This window comes from Schistocerca piceifrons, chromosome X (genome assembly GCF_021461385.2).
Source record: "Schistocerca piceifrons isolate TAMUIC-IGC-003096 chromosome X, iqSchPice1.1, whole genome shotgun sequence".
Lineage (NCBI taxonomy): Eukaryota > Metazoa > Arthropoda > Insecta > Orthoptera > Acrididae > Schistocerca > Schistocerca piceifrons.
Genome location: NC_060149.1, coordinates 756516739 through 756528297, shown reverse-complemented (window position 1 = coordinate 756528297; position 11559 = coordinate 756516739). Strand labels below are relative to the sequence as shown.

The 11559-nt window shown below is 43.2% G+C and overlaps 1 pseudogene; it reads right to left on the bottom strand.

Moving 5' to 3' along the window:
* Nucleotides 1–11058: 11058 nt before the first annotated feature.
* LOC124723391 lies at nt 11059–11176 on the bottom strand (annotated as a pseudogene).
* Nucleotides 11177–11559: the final 383 nt, after the last annotated feature.

Below are 11559 nucleotides of genomic sequence, written 5' to 3'. Positions count from 1 at the left end.
CCTCTAGCACCTCATCGCTCTGTTGTAATTTATCTAATAAAGGCTCTGGGACATCCATATGGAGCCTTTATTAGATAAATTACAACAGAGCGATGAGGTGCTAGAGGTGATAGCCTACGCGGATGACCTCCTCCTGTTGGTTGGCGGCCGTAGCCGCGAAGACATTGAACCGAAAATAGATACAGCATTAGACAAACTCCGACAGTGGTGCCACGCGACTAAAATGACGATCTCACCCAGTAAATCCACCTACTTACTACTAAAAGGAAATCTTATTAGAAACCCGACTGTCAGAATAGACGGAACACCAGTTCTCCGACGACGAGAGACACGTTACCTGGGAGTTATCATTGATGAGAGGTGGAGCTTCGGAAAACACATTGAAACTGTCACTCAGCGAGCCCTTCAGATATTAAATAACCTAATTTCTATAGGCCACAAAAGATTCCATCTTCCTCCACACCTAATTAGACTTTATCATAATAGTATCTTAACCTCAGTTGTGGGCTATGGCTCGGGAGTCTGGGCGCACAGGCTCACGAGGGTTGTGCCCGCCATGGCAGTGAGAAGGGTACAGAGAAGCATGGTATTAAGATCCGTAGGTGCCTATAGAACATCTCCAGGGGGGGCCCTATTAGTCATAATGGACCTGCTACATCCGTACTACACTAAATGACACCTACAACCAAATCCAGACAAGGCAGCCAGTGTAAAAATGCATCGTGATAATAGAGAAGCCAAAAGAAATTTTAACATCTGCATGAATACCCAGATCATTAAAAATAAAGATAACCCTCGGTATCTTGGTGTCAAGCTTGATCGCACTTTAACATACAGAGCCCATACAGATGCCCAAAATAAACACTGAAATTAGAAATACCATCTTTTCCAAACTCACTGAAACAAACTGGGGATGTGTTGCAAATACCTTGCGAACTTCAGCCTTGCACTGGTATACTCGTATAGCGTGGCTGAGTACTGTGCGCCTGTATGGGCCAGAAGTGCACGCATGTCAGATATCGATACTCTACTAAGAGAAGCAATGAGAATAATACCTGAAACGCTTAGACCTACGTCTGTTGAGTGGCTACCCGTACTAACTAACATAGAATCACCTGAAATTAGTTACTATTCAGAGAATTTAGTAACATTCAGTTGAATCAAATTTTTCATTTATGCCAGGACCTCACATCAAAAAACAACTTTAATGTGAAGAAGTTTCTCCCTACGATCAAGGAAAGGAATGGAAAAGATCGTGGAGTAGAAGCAAAGTGAAGAATAGAAGCCTGGTTGATGATCCAAACATACCAATAGAGTGCTTTAACTTTTCGAGAAGAGCGTGGACTACCCTAACCCATGTGAGGACAGACGTCAGGCGATGTAAGAAGATGATGACAACATGGGGCCTCTCGAATGATCCTCAGTGTAAGTGTGGACTCAATCAATCGATTGATAACCTGACTGTGTGTACTGTGCATGGCTTTAATGGTGTGCTTGAGGACGTGCATAAATTCAAGGACATTGCCGTTGACTGCCTTAAGAAAATAAGTTCAAATGGTTCAAATGGCTCTGAGCACTATGCGACTTAACTTCTGAGGTCATCAGTCGCCTAGAACTTAGAACTAATTAAACCTAACTAACCTAAGAACATTACACACATCCGTGCCCGAGGCAGGATTCAAACCTGCGACCGTAGCGGTCGCTCGGCTCCAGATTGTAACGCCTAGAACCGCACGGCCACTCCGATCCGCAAGAAAATAAGTCTTATTGCGTAAAATTTTCTATTATGTAATGCTGAATGTGTCTTATTTTATGATGTAGCCTCTTGTTTTAATAGTCGCCTTGTAAATGCCGAACGAATAAATAATATTGGGCTCTGTCACATAGATTATATCCTAGATTATATTTGAAGTGATGTTATTTCGAATGAACGCAAGAAGTCTCTTCTTAGGACGATGAATGGGGACTTAGATTTAATGAGAGAATTCTGGTAAACTGCAGAGCACCTACAAAAGAAACCACATGGAGGAAGTAAGTGTAACCAACTATTGAGTGCTATTGATGATATAAAATTAACAATGGAAACTCGAAGTTAAATGGTTTCATCACACTGCTTAATACGATCTTGTTGCTGCATCGTATGGTCTTGTTCAAAGTAACACTGTGTCAGTACTGTGTAATTTTTGTTAGATTGTTTGTTTGTTGGTTTAGAGTTTATTGTCCAGAACAGAGCCCGTTCGCTGTCAGAAACAATGTTGTACTCAGTCGATAGACCCATAGACACTACTTCAAATCCTAGCAGCGGAACAAATATTTTCTTCTGAATTTGTCGGGGCAAAGGGCTTACGACAAGGCACATATCTGTTTCGTGCGGTGATTCTCTAACAAAATCGAATGGTCCACAACGAGAGCAGGAAAAAGTGATGCAGCAGGTGAATGTATCTCAGAGAACTACAATAAACAACAGCAATCGACGAAAAAGCTTATTTCTCAGAAAAATGAAAGTATTGTGAAGTACTGTGAATGCTACGTGTATCGAAACTAACTTTATTTTTTTCATTCGTGTGTACTAAATAACATTAAGCAATTAAATACTCTGCCATCGTCGATCTTCCATTCTCAACCTCTTGCTGATAATCGAGAACTTTGCATGTTACTCATGCATAATACGGTTCCTCAAAAATATAAAGTTTAAAATACGTCAGGCATATGCTAGCAGTGTTTCTTAGGAGAAGCACAGCTGATTCCTCGCTCGACCTTTGTCCACCTTAAGGCAGTGCTCATTATCTAAGGACCAATATTTAAACTGGGTGCGAGGTTCTAGTAAATAACTAAAGACTGAAATGATTATATCACTCTTGGCAGTTACTCAATTACACGCGTAGATTTCAGCAGTGGAAAGATCGAACATGTTACTACGCAGCTGGCTTTAAAAAATGAGAGAAGAATCTACTTACGTGTTTCCGGATATCAAAAGTATAATTGAGAAGTCATAGCAGAAATTATTAGCAGTCGACGTTCGCGTGCAAGTTAATTTCTGAAGAGACAAACATGAATCCATCTTCTTCTTATAGTCAAAACATTCAAATCGGTGCTGCATTACGTCATCATGTAAATATGTTCTCGTCAGATGCTCTTGGAGGTCGGGAAAATGTCTTCATATTTGCAGAGTTCCGTCTAAATGGTCCGACACAGATCGGGAATGAAGCGGTAGTATATTGTCTTGTTGGATATAATAGGTTGATCCATATGTTCGTAGCGTTTATGTTTTGCATGTTGGTATTCCAGTTGCTATGGGTTTTGTTTGTAGTTCGCTGTTGCTATTTGAGTTTACGTATTGTCATTTCCTCATTTTGAGATAGTGAGTAGAGCTGTGGACGTCAGAAAATGGAGTGCCAAGTGGATAAATCGGAACATTTCCGACATATTCTTCTATTTGAGTTCAATAGAGCGGTGACAGCAGCAGAGGTAGCCAAAAACATGTGCACATTGTATGAGGATAATGCCATTCGACAGAGCATGGCAAGAAAATGGTTTTCTCGTTTTAAGGAGGATCGTTTCGGCATTAGTGACTTTCCACGTTCACGAAGCCCTTCGGGGTTTCATGAAGATCGTTTAAACGCATTAATCCACATTGATACACGTCAATGTACTCAAGAATTGGCAGATGAGATGAACTATGATCATTCCACCATGGTTCGACATTTGCATGCAATGGGGAGGTTCATAAATCGTTTTTATGGGTACCGCATGCTCTAAGCCAAAATCACAATGTTGTGTACATACGAGGTGCGGCTAGAAAAAAACCGGACTGATGCTGGAAAAAACATTTATTTACAATTATTTACAATTTCATGTTATCTCCTTCAATGTACTCTCCTCCTCGGTCTCTACACCGCTCCATACGAATTTTCCACTGTTCATAGCAATGCTGCAGATCATTTTCGGTAAGTCCATACATTACTTCCGTCGCTTTTTCTTTTACTGCTTCAACAGTCTCAAATCTAGTTCCTTTCAAAGCTGACTTGACTTTACGGAAAAGAAAAAAGTCACAGGGGGCCAAATCAGGTGAGTAGGGTGGATGATCTAAGATGGGAATGTTGTGTTTTGCCATAAACGTCTTCACTGACAACGCACTGTGAGCTGGGGCATTGTCTTGGTGAAGGATCCATGACTTTTTTCTCCACAAATCGTTCCGTTTTCTCCGTACTCGCTCACGTAGGGTAGCCAGGACGCTAATGTAGTAATGCTGATTCACTGTTTGTCCCTCTGGTACCCAATCAATGTGCACAATCCCTTTGATGTCAAAAAAAATAATCATTGCCTTGAATTTCGATTTTGACATTCGTGCTTTTTTTGTCGTGGAGAACCAGGAGTTTTCCAATGCATCGATTGGCGTTCAGTTTTGGGATCGTAAGTAAAAAACCACGATTCATCGCAAGTAATAACATTTTGTAAGAAGGTGGGATCACTTTCAATGTTTTCCAGGATGTCAGAACAAATCATTCTTCGGCGTTCCTTCTGTTCAATTGTGAGACACTTTGGAACCATTTTTGAACACACTTTTTTCATGTTGAAACTTTCATGAAGAATCTGCCTAACACTTTCCTTGTCAACTCCTGTTAACTCAGACACTGCTCTGATTGTTAAACGGCGATCTTGTCGAACAAGTTTACCGATTTTTTCAATGTTTGCATTAGTTTTTGCTGACAACGGTCTGCCAGTGCGAGTGTCATCACTGGTGTCTTCGCGGCCATCTTTAAATCGTTTAAACCACTCAAACACTTGTGTTCGCGACAAACAATCATCGCCGTACACTTGTTGTAACATTACAAACGTTTCACTTGCAGATTTTCCTAGTTTGAAACAGAATTTGATGTTAACACGCTGTTCTTTCTGTACACTCAACATTTTCCGACGCACAGACAAAACGTCAACTACTTAAAACAGACGCCACGGGCAGACTGAGTGCAGGAGGCAGATGAAACTCGAGCAGTAGGCGGAGCGAGAGTCACGTGACAGGCCACGCGACTTTCAGCCTTATTGCATTCGTTTTATTGTTTCACCAGTACTAGTCCAGTTTTTTTCTAGCCACACCTCGTAGTTCCGCGTAGTCAGCGCGTACACAACTTTCCCACTAGAGCGCACCCCGCTAAGCACAACAGTGCAGGCGCAGCGCTCATCCGTCTCCGCACTACGAGATGGCGCTGCCTTAGAGACGGACCAATTTCTGCTTCCGCCGATCCGGGTATTAATATGTAACGCAGCCAATGAGATTGCTGCTAACATAGAACCTTTTCTCCTCACGGATCACACTCGCGCAGTGATACCTGAACGCACGGGGTATTATAACGTGTGTACAGACCTCCGATCAGTCAGTCTACATTTGTCTGTACCAGTCTATAGTCAAGTTTCAGTCTGCGCCTAATAAGATTGCCATATTCCTGTACATAGCCATGAAGATAAATGTATAGACACTTTGTCGAGTATCAGAGATATGTGAGAATAAGATTAACGTACCAAGACCAAAGGAACTTGAGATTGTCAATTGTAAATAGTATCCAGAATCAAGCTACATAAGGTTTATGCTTGTTACTATTTTAATAGATGTGTGTGAAAATTAATCAAGTTCTGTTTAAAGTTAGTCACCGTCAATCTGCTACTCTAAGCATGCAAGTGGCATTTCTATCGTCTGACATAACGGCAGAAGATAAACACGCCACGATAAGACCACGAGACATATTGCTGACACTGGCCTACTTTGTTAGAGCGACAAGTCAAATAATCTGATGGTGTGTGTACCGAAGATCTTACAGTATGCACACCACACACAAAAAGCAGCGTGTGGCCATATGTGCATCTCTGTTTGCTCGTCATCAAATGGCTCGTGAACAACACCGACCATTCCCATCATGTATTGTTACTGGTGATGAGAAATGGTGTCTTTATGCTAACATAAACAAAAGAAAGGAATGGCTGAGTCTATACAAAGCAGCACCTCCCCGCACAAAGACCTGCGCGCATCCACAAAAGATAATGTTTCGCATCTGGTGGAACAGCGACGGTGTGGTGTACTACGAAATGTAACCACCACTGCTGGCATTTATTGTCTACGACTGAGAAGTGTTACAGACGCAATCCGGGAAACATGACCAGGAAGACTGCGTGAAGTGATGCTACTCCACGATAACGCCCGCCCGCATTCTGCTAGACTGATAAAAAAACCACCCACCTTATTCACCTGATTTTGCGCCCTCAGAGTCTCACCATTTTTGCTATCTATCAAACATCCTTCAAGGAACTTCCTTTCCGGATGAAACTGCGCTCTGAACACGGCTCGACGAGTTCTTCGCCTCAAAATCCTGTGATTTCTACAGTCGCGGAATCGTAAAGTGACCTCAGAGTTGGCAGACTTTTGTATATAGGGAAGGAGAATATATTATTGATGACTGAAGTCTCTGTTGTGTTCGTTAAACTTCTGGAAAAACGCTAAAAACTTATTCACCAACCCAATGCATCCGTGGATTGTTGGGATATGAGGACCACATAAAATGTGCTAGAGATTCAGTTGCATCCCATGATAATATTTGCAATGCTAGAGTACCACCGCACATGTTAGCTTAACCCCCCTCCCCTTTCCAAGAACAGGAATTATTCCTATTTTTCTATCAAATGTACCTTGCCATGACTGTATGCCATAGCCATACACCGCAACTCCTCAGCCTCCTCAGCCCAGACGACCTTCCTCCATGCTGCACCATACTAATCTTTGTTCCCCGCTGCGCCGTCACCGGCCAATTCAGTTTTCGTTTTCAGTCCATATATTGGGACAAGTGTTAATACACTCAGTGTATTGTGTGTAGTAAGACTATGTCTCCTATAGACCGGTGGCTGCAGTTGAATCTTGTTACAGCTCCTGTAAGCCGAAGGAGTAGGAACAGTTACTCTCGTGAGAATGCTTGCCTGAGTACCTCCCTCTCTTGTCCACATAAAACAAGAAAATAGGAAGTTTGCGCACCATCCTACACTGTCGGTAATTATAAGCACACGTCACGATGTACATTTTTCTTGGAATTTGTGAGGAATTGTTTCGAATATTTCTGCTTTTGATATGGGATATTTGTCATTTGCTTTGATACGATACGAAACGCCGAAATAAATTGGAAAAAAATATCCACAACTCTTGTACGCAATCACAATATGTGATCACAGTTAATCGAACTGCTATCTGTTGCAACAACATGCTGCGGACTTGAAATCAGTAACAAAGATATTTGAGGCTAGATTCGATTGAAAAGACTGTTACGTAAAGCGCGTTGCCAGTGAGACGTAATTGTTGTCCGAATGACAGACTCGTGGTGCAAGCACCTTTTCACGAGTTAGCTAGGCAGGAGTGCTGCGTTCAACTCTCCCCTCGGCCGGTGAGGTTTAGTCGCACCGTGACATTCAGAAAGCGGAGATATTCAGGACTCTCTGTGGCTTTTGTTGTGCCAGACGGTTTCCCGATAATATGGCTTGTCACATGTAACTGTTCTCCCTTGCTGAAAACACTATAACTTGTCAATCCATTCTTGCAATCGCAACTAGCGAACGACGACCCTTGTCATCCACTCGATATTAAACAAGGACAATGATTTTGGTGGCAGTGATTTTGTCCTAATCTAGGTATGTCCTTTGATTTCCTTTTTGTTTGGGAAGGGGGGGGGGGGGGAAGGGAAGGGACTACGAAAAGTCGGCACACACACAACTTCGGGGATGGTATAATGCGCAAAGTCTTGTAGCGTTACGATTATTTACTGCACCGAAGTATTCCGTTCACCTAGATGTCCCCAACATAGCAGCCACCTCTAATTCAGCTGTTCATCAGTATTAGGATGACATGCAAGTACAATGAGTTGCTGAGCATTCATTTTCAATTGTACTCGTCCAAAACTGTTTAGATGATGCCTTTCTCACGACAACATTCTCTTTGATGGTGTATGTAACACCATTATTGAGGCATAGCGTGATTTGATGTCTTGATGGATGTTTCAGGCCTCAAATTTGGACATTAGGAGGAATAGAAACCGTGGTGCAATGTTGGGTCAAGGGTTCCTCGATAAAAATCATAAGTACATAGTACAAAATGTTGAAAAAGGGGCAAAAGGTTTGGTTGGTTGGTTGTTTGGGGAAAGAGACCAGACAGCGTGGTCATCGGTCTCATCGAATTAGGGAAGGATGGGGAAGGAAGTCGGCCGTGCCCTTTCAGAGGAACCATCCCGGCATTTGCCTGGAGTGATTTAGGGAAATCACGGAAAACCTAAATCAGGATGGCCGGACGCGGGATTGAACCGTCGTCCTCCCGGGCAAAAGGTTTATCAACAGTTATGGAAGACATTGTTTCTGGAAGACAGGTATAGAAAGTAGACACCAAGCTTCAGGTTGACGTATGCAGCTGTAACGGAACTGAAATGATGGTGGGCTGACAGTAATTTGGAGCCCGCGCGTCGGAAACGGGCGCGCTGGTGTGAGACTGCCAGGGAGTGCACCCTGATGCCATCTATTGGCGAAACTGGGAATTAGTGCTGCCTGTCAGACAATGCACTAAGCTCTCGGAGTCAAATGTATTCTTTTTCTTGGTAATTATAAGTTATTACTGTATGATTTAATGTTATAAAGCGCTAGTAGTAAATTATTATCACTGGTATGAACTCCAGGGTAATAAATATAAATATTCTTAAATACTAAATGATTTCGGTGAAAAGGTGGTAGGGGAACGCCCCCACTCTTGGTGATACGAGCGTAGCTAGAGGTAGCTGGAGACACAGGGACTGAACAATGGAATGGCCTGGGGAGTGTTGACGTGACCGGACGTGCGTAACTGTGCTCACGCAAAAGTGATTGTGCAACAGCGAAGAGGCGAATATCGTCGCCGTTTGTGGAGTAGAACGCGACGAATGGTTGTCGAAGCCGTCTCTATGCCACTGGGGCTGATTGTAAGAGTTCCTGCGCCCAGATTTTATGGCGGACGTGCAGTAGCTTATACGAGTGCTACAGCTCGTAGTTCCAGCCGCCATTGAGGGCATGAGGCGTGAAGAGCTGCGTTAGCCACATGCATCTCACCACCAGCACCGACACGTCTACCCAAGGCAAGACTGCTTGCAATTGTTAAGTCGAACTTTGTATACATGTAAAAGGAGAATACCAGTTTTCTTTTGTGCAAGTGCAGAAGACAGAATATAGTAATGAGTAAAATTACGACGCATGTTGTTCATTGTAAAGTGTAGTAACCTGAAACATAGTGTAGTGAAATCAGACTGAGGCCACCATCGCCTCTTTCATTTACAATTCTTTTGGGTGTAGAATACTTTAGCGTATAAGAATGTTGAAAAGAGCAATGGTCACACCAGAATGAGTCGCCTATTTATAGTTACTTAAATTTTTCTGAGTAACCTTTCAAGTAAAGTCACTTAACTGATTCTATATCAATTATCTGAAGAGTAATATCCAAAATCATTAAATAAGTTGAAGGATAGAATTTTGTTAACCTAAGTTGCATAAATTGTCTTGGTAGTAATTACCAAGCCAACTCACAGAAATTGAGAGAGTATTTGCTTTGTAGAATCACCTAGAATGATCAGAAATAGCAATATTCAGAATTAAGTTTAAATTCAACTCAAGCCGTTTCACTTTGAAACGAGCCAAAAAATTGATTTATTCTTTTGCTCCTTCAGAGCTGGCGACCGTAGTTATAAGTATTTTCAGGAGGATTCGACGGTAAGTCTGCTGCTCTCGTCGTGCTGATAGGATTATCCACTGCTGCTAGCAGTGGTGATTGGATACATAAGCTCACTATCAAGTTCAGTGGGTCAGGTAGGCAGTGTTACCGTGTGAACTGTAGGGCACTGTAGGCCGTGGATCGAACCCGTTCAATCATCACAGCTCTTTGGAAAATAGTCCGGTTAGGAGTGTACTAATCATTAGGTAAATACTGGCGAGTAACGGTCAAAAATGTATACGCAAGTGAATTTAGCAAGGTCCATGTAGCTCCTAATTAGTGTGGTGCAATGGCGAGGGTAGGAGTGGAGTAAAAGTGAGCTGAGCTTGTGGCAGCTGTGCTGTCTTCAAAGATTAATAACGTGAATTCACTACTACCTCTTACCATTAGGGCTGAGCTATTAACGGTTAAAATACGTAGCAGTAAGCGCAAAGGCGTGACAGCTACAAGTCCGTATTGGCTTTATACATACGGAATTAGGAAGCGGGTCATTCCGTCAGTGGAGGGGGTTAAAACAACCGAGTCAGTTGAGAACATACCCCATTTACTGATGGAAAGATTCGGCGGTTCGGTCGCACAGTCCATTCGAGAATGGTGCGCCGGAATATCGACTGTTGGTAAGACCATATATTATCAGGAATCTCCCTAATTTTTCCTGTATGGTATTTGCGCAAAATATATGTAAAAGAAAGCAGTATAGTGATTGAACCATCAAGGAACGTTTGCTCTCTCAATTTCAAGAAGGAAACCATGCTGTGACGCACAACGTCTCTCGTGTAACGTCTGTTAGCGGAGTTGGATCACCATCCCTGTGGCACTTTTGCATTTACAAAACGAATCCGTAACAAAACGCACTGCTCGTCATTTGATCTTTTTTACGACTCTATCAGTCCTAGCTGGTAAATTTCATCTACATCTACATTTATACTCAGCAAGCCACCCAACGGTGTGTGGCGGAGGGCACTTTACGTGCCACTGTCATTACCTCCCTTTCCTGTTCCAGTCGCGTATGGTTCGCGGGAAGAACGACTGCCGGAAAGCCTCCGTGCACGCTCGAATCTCTCTAATTTTACATTCGTGATCTCCTCCGGAAGTATAAGTACTCCGTCTTCAGGCCACAAGTGGCCCATCGGGACCATCAGACCGCCGTGTCATCCTCAGCTAAGGATGCGCATAGGAGGGGCGTGTGGTCAGCACACCGTTCTCCCGGTCGTCACGATGGTTTTCTTTGACCGGAGCCGCTACTATTTGGTCGAGTAGCTCCTCAATTGGCATCACGAGGCTGAGAGCACCCCGAAAAATGGCAACAGCGCATGGTGGCCCGGATGGTCACCCATCCAAGTGCCGGCAACGCCCGACATCGCTTAACTTCGGTGATCTGACGGGAACCGGTGTATCTACTGCGGCAAGGCCGTTGCCCCCGTGAGGTATAAGTAGAGGGAAGCAATATATTCGATACATCATCCAGAAACGCACCCTTTCGAATCTGGACAGCAAGCTACACCGCGTTGCAGAGCACCTCTCTTGCAGAGTCTGCCACTTGAGTTTGCTAAACATCTCCGTAACGCTATCACGATTACCAAATAACCCTGTGACGAAACGCGTCGCTCTTCTTTGGATCTTCTCTATCTCCTCTGTCAACCCGACCTGGTACGGATCCCACACTGATGAGCAGTACTCAAGTATAGGTCGAACGAGTGTTTTGTAAGCCACCTCCTTTTTTGATGGACTACATTCTCTAAGGACTCTCCCAATGAATCTCAACATGGCACCCGCTTTACCAACAATTAATTTTATATCGT